General features: G+C 42.6%; 1 long non-coding RNA gene across 1 annotated transcript; it reads left to right on the forward strand.

Moving 5' to 3' along the window:
- The first annotated feature begins 384 nt into the window (after nucleotides 1-384).
- Nucleotides 385-1,845, forward strand: LOC147679707 (uncharacterized). Its single transcript, XR_015301006.1, has 2 exons — nucleotides 385-574; nucleotides 1,716-1,845. It is a non-coding gene; the product is annotated as an uncharacterized LOC147679707 (long non-coding RNA).
- The last annotated feature ends 8,731 nt before the right edge of the window (nucleotides 1,846-10,576 follow it).

Genomic DNA, 10,576 nt, shown 5'->3' on the forward strand with positions numbered 1-10,576 from the left:
ACCCACATAGTGGCCAAATTTCCTGGGAGCACGCACGACTCCTACATTTTCCAGAACAGCGGAATATTCAAACGGCTAGTTGCTGGAGATTTTGGAGATGGATATCGGCTAGTTAAATAAGTGTAATACACCCTGCAATGAATGGCAGCTGCATGTGCAATGTGATTGTAACTCATGTACCTCTCATTCCCTCCCAGGTGATAGTGCATATGCCCTGCATTCCTTTATGCTCACACCGTACCTCAACCCAACCAACAGAGCCGAAAGGCGATACAATGTGGCACACAGGTCTACTCGCAACGTAGTGGAGCGAGCATTTGGACTCCTCAATAGCAGGTTCCGCTGCCTCCACAAGAGTGGAGGTGCCCGACAGTACACCCCCATCCTGTGTTGCAAGATAATAGTGACCTGTGCCATATTGCACAATCTTGCCACCAAGGAAGGCACAGAGGTGGAGGTGACACATCACAAGAACATCGATGATGACCAAGAACATGCAGAGCCACAGGCAACAGGACCAGCAGCACTAGATGGTAGATTGAGATGGAAAGAAATTACACAACGATATTTCTAGGTAATGTATGACACATAGACAGGTGTAGTGTCTGACAAGTGTAGTTTTATATTCACTACATCATCATTGTCACATCGGAAAAGGCTTCATACATCAAAGTCAATGTCTCTGGCTGCCCCTGCTCAGTTGCCGTCACTGTGTGCAGTTGAGTCAATCTGCAGCATAGGTCAGTGCTTACGTCCACGCACTACATTGCGCGATTGTTGTGCCTGGCTTTCAGATTCTCTGCTGGGTCCTGACTCAGCATGGCTGCGCCTGCTGCTCCTGCGCACCTCCGGTACAGGTGGTGTGCTGGAGCCACTCCTGCTGCTTGACCCCTCTGTCTCCTCCACACCTGTGTCACCAGCATTGCCTGTGTTAGTGTTGAGCATCAGCTCCATCGCAGAGGTCACTCTTCCCATGCCCCGTGTCAAGCCTGTGCAGCAGTGCACAATTGCATCCTGCATGGAAATAGAGCGTCGGCACAGTAGTGACGTACTTGTAGCAAATCTGTTCATTGCCTTTGTTTGCTGGCGCATCTACTGCCGATCCCTGCCAAGCTGTAGATGATCCCTGTCCAACTTATCCGACAGTACTCCCATGTATGTGGAGATGTCAGTAATCCCCTTTGATATTTGCTCCAGACTCGATGCAATGTGGCCTATGCCCTTGTCCATGTTGGACATTTTATTGTACATGCTGCGAACCTGCCTATGCATGGCTAACAGTGCTTTGGTCTGCTGGCACTGTACCTTTACCATTGTGCCCTCCAGACCACAGAAGACGATCTCCCCTTCCTGCCCCTCGCCACCCTCACGTGCCCTCCTGCCAAGGACACTGGTGCACGCAGTGCCTGCTGTGATCTGTGGTCTAGGCCTGTCACCCACAGGTGCATTGGTTAGAGGGACAACATCCTCATCCTCCGATTCAGAGGTTTGCAGGATCCTCTGTGGGGGTTCCTCATGCCTACGTGCCCCTCCCTGCATGGACACCTTGGACATTGCAATCGGTGTGCTTGACAAGTCAGGAGAACCAAACAACAAAGGGGATTGTGGGACAGGTGTTGTGGGTCGGTCTGGTGATGAGGCTTCCTGGGTGGTGTTGTTGCCTCCTTCTACAGTGCTGTGACCAGATTTTCTCTTCTCTTTCTCCCCTCTCTTAGTTGCTGGTGCCCTCTCCTCCCTTGCTGGTGCTGAACTGCGTGAGGACTCTCCTGTGGAATGAAATTGACATAGGGTCAATGTTGTTGTTTATCTGTGTGTAGTTCTTAAATAAATAGTCTACACACCTTTGCCCAGTGCACATTGTGTGTTTGGTGATGTGTGTGGCATGCCTTGCAGTGCCATGTGGTGTATGATTTGCAACTATGTATTCATGACTACGTCTACCATGATGCATTGCTGCCACCAAGTATGAGCTGTTATGCAGTGTGATGATTCTACACAGTGGGGTACCGGGTCCGGTTGATGGTTGTGGATAATGGGTACATGCCTCTTCCCTTGTTTCTTTGTAGATTTTGCTGTACTGTCCAGGTCTCCTATCCCATGGATGCATTCTGGCTCTATGGTGGTTTCCACTAGCTCCTCAATCGCTGTCAGCTTTGGCCCTTTGCTCCTGCCACCTCCAGTTACACCAGCATCCTTTTTTTTGGTTGCAATCTTTTTTTTTGTAACGATGCGCAGGTCATACCACCGCTTTTTTATGTCCTCAATCTCCCGGTGGGTCACACCAATGGCATTCACTTTGCCCTGTATGGAAATCCAAATGTTCCTCTTCACAGTCTCTGCAACATGCACTGACTGTCTCCCGAAAATTTGGCAGTAGTGGCTTACAATTTCTTCTACAGCCAGATGTAGTTCTTCTGGGCTGAACTTGTTCTTCCTTTTTCTCTCCCCACCATCCTTTTGGCCTTCATGTGACTCCATTCTGTAGCACTGCTTGCCTGTGGATGCTCTGTTCCTCTCACCTCTGCTAAATTGTTTGTTCTGTTGGTTTGCACCTGCATGGGTGTGGCCAATCCCAGGTACTGGGGTGGGGTGCTTCAATCTGATTGGTTGGATTCTCTGGGCCTTGGTTGTGGGGTGTGTAGGGTGTCCCTGGTTGGTTGGCAGGCTCACATGGCGTTTTTCAAACATCCGATTCGGTAATTACCGATTCGGTAATTGCCGATTCGGAAAATTCCGATCCGGATTTATCAGATTCGGTAAACCCCATTCATTCCTATGGGCCAGGAGGCCCATAGGAAAGCTTGGGTTTCACCGACTCGGAATTTACCGACTCGGATTTGTCTGATTCGGTAATTGCCGATTTGAGTTACCGAGTCATACCGAATCGGTAACGTTTACCGATTTTTTACCTACATACCATTTACCGATTCAGAAATACCGATTCGGTATGAGTCGGTATTTATGAAGTAGTAAATGGGAATTACCTACATCTGGCCCCTAGTGTTCTGAAACATCCCCTTCTGAAAAAAGGAATGAATGTGGGCGGTATTTTATTGTCACCTGGCACCAGTATTGTGACATAGATGTACTCTTTGGATTATAGATACAATGTCTCTTTGCAGCCTTGTATTCTCAGCCAAGCAACGAATTAAGCTCTGAACGAAGGTATACACATCATCGTTTTCATCGCACATAGCTTCAGACCTGCCGGACATGCTTTTTAATTGGTCCTTTAGCAAATACAACAGGATAGCTCGGCCACCGTACTGTTCTCCTTGCTGTCTTCCTGTGTGAAAATCTCAAAGGGATGTAGTATCTCTGTCAGACATTTGACTAATTTCCATCTGTCCATCCCTATGGTCATGCTTTTAGTTAAAACCTTTGCTCTTTGCAAGACATACCCATTGATCAGTTTGTACTGCTCAGGCATTGCAACATGTAATAGGTTGAGTTCCAACGTGTTGGCACCTCCAGAATGGGGGCTTTAATTGTAGGTACGTTATTAGCTGAATGATCCTCAACTGCTTCCAGGCTTTAACTGAATGGCTGAAATGAGTGCTGATTCTTCTGCAGATGGTCAGTAACTTGCAAGTTAGGTCTTTATTTTGGAGAAAGACCAGTACAATAATGCAATGCACCAAACACTGGACTCTGAAATAGCCACCAAATGCCATGGCTTAACTATATTACTGCCATTGTCCCTGGCAATAACCCAAATTCTGAGACCTCTTGGTTGCAGCCATTCCAACACCTTGCTGTTAAAGTCTTACAAGATGTTTGCCATTGTATGGGATTTCTCTGTGGCAAACAAGGCTATAGTTGCCGCCAAACGCCATTAAAAGTGTCTTTGGCACTGAGAACAGACATATATGTTGCTTAACCCCCAAAAAAGAGATCCAGTTCGCAGTGATACACATGTAATCAGTGGCTTGACAACTGGTGCACATGACATGTGTGTCATCAAGTGGATAGTCTTAACAGCACTCTGCTGCAAAGCTGTTCCAAAAATTCCAGCAAATTGTGATGCAGCACTGGAACCCTCTGGCAAAGTGGGTACTGCTGGGAACCTTCCATTTTGGGCAGATGGCCACCACAAACTCTAAAAAAACACTCCTTTTACAAAAGAAAAAGAAGGTCCCATGCTAACAATTTACTCAGCTTCCCAAGTACAAATGTGCCATTGGGTGGTTGCGTTTGAAGAACCCTTCCTGCCTAATCATGCTCATAGTAGTAGCCTGGATTTATTTTGTTTGTGGTACCACTGATGTAGACAACTATCTGAGACAACCAGGAGGTGGTAAAGTCAATGTGCATCTTGGGGCAGACACTGTATGATGATGCTGTGGTGTCTTCATCAGACGCTTGTGACATTGCGAGGCTGCTACTGGTGCACTGCTGGGGACAGAGCTGCTTTGCAGAAAGATGTATCTCTGTTCTTCTCAATCACCTACTACTCCCACACTGATCGAAGGCTCCAGAACTGATTCCCCTCTCACATTACCTTGACCACCACCATGTGGTGCGCCTCCCAGAGGAGTCTGTGATGTTTTTTCAAATGGGTGGCTTAAACTCTAGTACCATAGTGTGTACTAAGCTTACATCTATTAACACTAGCTCTGCAAAAGAAGCATAGTGCAATGTTGTCCTCCTGCTTGCTTACCATAAAGAAGTACCAAACTTGGGAGGTCTAACTTTTTAGTGTGACAAAAGAAGGGGGTGAAAATAGTGCACCACAGTGCTCACTTAGGATTACCACCAAAGTATGATTGCACACACCATGTAACTACGGTGCACATGATGGATAAATGTTCACCCAACATTCATAAATAAGTACCCCATCGGAGGTTTATTGTAAATTAATATACAATCATCAGGCACACGCAAAGACTTACATATAACAATTATAACAGTGTAGTCTTCAATCCTGGTTACTTCAGTCTTGTTGGTAACAAGGAGTTTATTATAATTCTGATGACTCTTCACATAAGCCTTTACTGTAACCATAGCAAACGCGTGTTTTATCGCATTTGCTACTTCATCAGGGCTTCAAGCGTCAAAAAGAGATAATATACAAAATGTATAGATATAGACGTGATATTTTACAGTGAAATAAGGCATTTATATCCACCACCAGTGCCTTAAAATGTACAACATGTCTAGTCAGCGCACATAGTGAACATTTGTTAAGATAGCTCAAATAACCATATTGTATTTACATTCATCAATGCAGATGGAGGCGGGCTGCATGATGGATGATATAAAATAACACACAGTAATTACTTACAAGAAAGGTAAACAACCGTCTTTCACGGTATATTATGTTAAGAAAAGACAACTGGTACTGAAGACATTAGTAAGACAGTGTATATCATGGGATCATTGCTAGTGTATGGTGTCAAATAAAGCCTGTATGCATGTAAAGTACTAAGTGATAAAACAAAATATACCTCCTTATTTTTAAGTTTCCGAACTGTGTACTTGTTCATAGATGGTGTTATCCATTACTCCATCTATGGAGGAAAAAAATGTATTACAATATAGAAATTCTTAAGAAAAATGTTAAGAAATAAAATAGTCACTAGAACCACTAGGGGTGTGGCTCCGCACTCCCTGAATGCTTGCAAAGTTCCAAATTTTTTATACAATTTCAACAATGTGGGTGGTGCCCCATGCGATGCTCCCACTGAGCATGGGAGGTAAAGATACCGATTAGACACGTGTTACTTGAACCCAAGCTCCACAATCTCATGGGCACTCAAAGTATCTCTTCATGCAACGTAAAAATAATTTTCTTCACATATTGTTCATGATTACGTCTTCTTTAATTTCCTTTATCTTGTTAATTGTTTCATCATTAACTTTTTAGTAGTTCACATGTTAATTATACATTTCTTAACTGCCCAATGCATTTCAAGCACAAATGCTCTTCCTCAGGGGACTTTGTTCTGAAAAAATATAGCAATATGTCGGTACATTTTCATATGAATATGCAAACAGGTATTAAAAATCAAAATGTAATACAAGAAATTTAAACCAAAAAATTCTCAGGACAAATTCTCAGCAAAAGATTATTAAGAAAAAATTAACCATAGAACGATTCACGTTTCTCTTAGTTTCTGATACGTGTTACACCTTATAACCTTTTTTGTAAAAAACTAACGCGGTGCTTAGTCTTATATTGTCGCATGCACTTTACGTATGTATGTACTCACTGGAATGTGTTCTGTTGTAGACCTTATTCGAGACTTCTCTAAGTTTCTCAAAGGGTATTCAAAACTGTAAACAACAGATAGGACACTAATTTACTCCAAATGTTACGATTATATGATACTAAACCGTGATTTCCTAGATACTAATTTTGGTCTTACGAGTATCTTGTGCAAAAACGTCTACAGCGGTTCGTCCTTCTTTCCCAGTGTTTCGTAAAGTTTAGCGTGCGTCGCTCTATACTAGTTATACTCTATCGTTATTCTGGTCCGATCACGTGATGTGTGTTAGGGGAAACGAGTCCGAAAACGGACAACCATTTGATATTCCGTACTCATGAACAATATGTGAAGAAAATTATTTTTACGTTGCATGAAGAGATACTTTGAGTGCCTATGAGATTGTGGAGCTTGGGTTCAAGTAACACGTGTCTAATCGATAAGAAATAAAATAGTGACATGTGATTATGTCATCACTCACCCCTCGCAAGTGTCGGTGGGGATATTAAAATCTCTCAGTATGAGATAACCCAATTAACTTTCTCCTAAAAGGGGACTAAAAGGGGTTTACGGTAAATAACTAGTTGTAAACTAGATATCAGTTCAGAGCAATGCAATATATTGGTAAGTCGTAAAAACAAATCACAACTCTCGCCATAAAATTGAAGGTACGGCATGAGAGTTCGATGCAGGTAAAATTATTATGTGGTGCCAGATGTAATGGAAAGCGCCTTAATCTAAACAAGAAAGAGGACAACATATAATAAATAACAGTCTCATATCAAGTGAGACAGAGATCAGTTAGACAGGAATAAACTAGTACTGTTGGCTGTGAGACAAGGTTATGGCGAGAGCCATTCAAAGGTCCACGGAAAACATTCTACTTAAAATGAAAGATTCTACTAACACTCACGAAAGAGGAATACGAAAAAGGATTTTCTTAACTGGGGATAAATGGGAATCCTCAATGAGCATATGCAGTTTAATCCAGCTTTGTGCTTGGGTGTCATCGTGAATTGCCAGTATTTAAATGACAATAAAGGACAGACAACTATTGCAACGTACATCAATTATACAAAGGCAAAAAGGTACCACCATTTTGGAATAGGATATAAATGGCAAGTATGCCTTGGCTGCAATTAAACTGATGCCAAAAAGAGGTGTATCTGGCTAGTTTCTTACAATGAATGGAATTCATATTGTAATTTCAATGTCGTACAAAATGCGTAACACTCAAAAGTCCAGTGAAAACGTTCTACTAAAACCGAAAGAAAGTACTAGCACTCACGAGTGGGAGATACCATATGGGTACATTTTTGAATAGCAAGTAACTGTGTTATCCAAACTCAAGGCATCAACATTTTGACTCAGATATGCCACTGATGTCATTTGTTTAAGGTCCCTCACTCTAAAGTTGAAGTACCTATGGTAAATATTAAAGAAAGTACCCAATTATAAGCATAACAAACTATAAAATCTCAGGTTCATAACATTTTTAGATACTGTATAAATGAAGGAACAGTGTTAACAAATCTCAGAATGTTGGAGTGCATGTAGAGATCATAATTATGTGTGTTTCCTAATATGCTGATTAATGTGAATAAAGGCAAAATAAATTACTTAACGTCAAATGTTGACCTGTTTGCAATTTCTGCTCATTTGGTAATATCTACCCAATAATCGCTAGAAGCCAATGATCCCATTGTATCAAGGGACAGGAACTTCTTTTGCCTTTCTCTTTGTGGAGCCCATTTTCAAGGCACCACCATGTAAAAGAAAAAAGAGCCCAACAGACACAAAAAATACTCATAATATGCTGGGCGGTTCAATCACAGGTTTGGTGTTCAGGAGGCTGGGTGGCTAGGTGGACCCAGCACTGCATCTTCAAATTCATAATCAGGCCTGAAGTGTCAATAGGAAGGAACAATCACCTTCAGGAAAAATGTTCACCTATCAGGCCTCATTTCCTAGCAGCACTCAACACATGCCCACTGTATCCTCTTTGCAAGAACCTCATCTCAATATCACTGAGTGCTGTCCCACATTCTGACTCTTTGCTGCAACTACGCAAATCCTGTGTCATCTCTCCAAAGGGAATAGCATGAACCTGACATTTAGGATGGGCACTAGATGCTAATAATACTGAATTGCAAGAGGTGGACTTACAATAAAGTCTGTACTGAATTCTAATATTACTGATGTATAGTTCTTAAGCTAGGAAAACGATTCTGTCTGTACTGTGGTGAAAGCTAAATCTTATGCTAGAATTGTTGGTGTTAAGATAGGAGAAAAAACGATTTTGCTGCTGTACACTTCCTGTCCAGATCATAAAGCAATCATTAATGTAACGTCCCCAATAAAAACACATAGTCAATCCGTGGCGTTCCAAGTGGGCCACAAATTAGCTCCTTCTCCAGCTCCCCCATAAAGAGGCAGGCGTACAAAGAAGCAAATTTGAAACCCATTACTGTCCCCTGTAGTTGTCTCTACTATTCATCCCTAAATGGGAACACATTGTTTCTTAAGATCAGTTTAGTTATCTTTTACAGCATCTCTGTATGTCCCTATAGGCTGGCCGATCTTTTATCCAATGTATGTCTTAAAGTTGCCAGTCCTTGGTCATGTTCAATGCTAGTATATAGCAATACAACATCCAGAGTGACCATTATCATGACTGTTTCCCAATAAAAATCTCCTGGTAGGTTCAGTATATGCTTGGTATCCTTGGTTCGACTGCTGTGTTGAAAGTTTGGGGGTGATCAGTCAAGCGGGGGCCAAGAAAAGAGGGGGTTCCCACCGCACATTTTCCCTATGTTGTGCCTATGGGGATTTTTCATTTTTTTAACACAACTATAGCCCGAACCAGTGAACGGAATCACACCAAATGTGGCAGATAGCTAGAACTTGGTCCAAACAGTATTTTTTTTGGAGTTGGTGTAAATCCATTCAGTAGTTTCAGAGATATTTAAGTTGAAAAGAATTGGATATCTGGGGATGTGAGCCCTTGCAGTGGACTCGCGGATCACTGCTAAAATTTGAATGGCTATCAACACTTCAACCAGAAAATGTTGGCAGCCATTTTGAAGAAGGGATTTATGTTGAGTCCCAACAAAAACTTAAAAAAATATAAAGAAAAAGGGGCAGGATAGTCATACCCTGATCCCTCACATATGGTGTGAGGGTCCCCTAGGATCCCTACCAGAGGATGCAATTTTTTTTTGTAGTAATTTTGCCGTAACTTTGAGGGTGGACCCGCAGATCCATGGCAAAATAAAAAAAAAGACATGTGAGCATCTGCACATTTTTTCTATTAAGCCCCCTGGTGGGCAAAATCCCCAGGGTAGTGTTTATAAATTATGTGGGGGTACCTATGCAGCAGCCTACACCCAAGGACACCTCACCAGGCAAACAATAAAATTAGTGTGGGGGAGGCAGTATGGTGTCTCCCGCAGCCACGACCTCCCCAGAGCTAATGCATTAGCAAAGCAGGGGGGCCGTGTGGCAACCCACAGCCCCAGGGATGCCACCTCCCCAGGGCAAACAAAATAGTGGCCTCCCATGCATCCCGAGGGACTGCCACCTTGCTGGGGGTAAATTATCAAATCAGGGGGGGCCGCACAGATATAACTGAATCTCCCTGGGGAATTCCACCTCCCTGGGGATTTAAATTAGAATAATGCAGGGGGCACATGGAACCCCCTTCCAGCCCCAGGGACTGCTCCATACTGTGGCTTTACCTAAAATAAAGTGGAAGATCTATGAATCAGTGAGTGGGTGTGCATGCACTGGTATGGGTCTGTGAACAAATCTGTGGGAGTGGTAGTGGGTATATGAAAAGTTCTTTGGGGGTATGAGAGAATATGTCAGTTATTCTGTAGATGATTTCATCAGTGATTTCATTTGAGATGTTGTCGGTGATGTCAACAGTGATGTCACTGACCATGTCATGAGTGATGTAATATGTGAGGTCATAGGCAGTGGATTGCAGGGCCGCGGGTTATAGTTAGTTCAGCTAACTATAACTGCTGAATTTCACTGGCATTGTTTTTTTTGTTTTAAATGTTTTTATTGACATTTACATAACAACATTACTTTTCCAAAACAGGCATATTACATTTGCTGAAATGATCTTGATTTCAGTCAATCTGGATAAATAGTCTTGCAATATAGGCTGTTGTCACTATTGCTACTTCATCTCAAAAGAAAGGAAAAACCATATATCTTCTATGTCGATATCACTTTGTCCCCTTAAACTTGGTAACAATAGCTATAAACGTATTGGCCTCCTCCTTCCCATCCCTCCCCTCCCCAATGGTCCGGGGTAGCAACATTCACTACGAGGTTCGAAGACCAACCGTTCAATCATGTAT

Source organism: Lissotriton vulgaris, chromosome 11 (genome assembly GCF_964263255.1).
Source record: "Lissotriton vulgaris chromosome 11, aLisVul1.2, whole genome shotgun sequence".
NCBI classification, from domain to species: Eukaryota; Metazoa; Chordata; class Amphibia; order Caudata; family Salamandridae; genus Lissotriton; species Lissotriton vulgaris.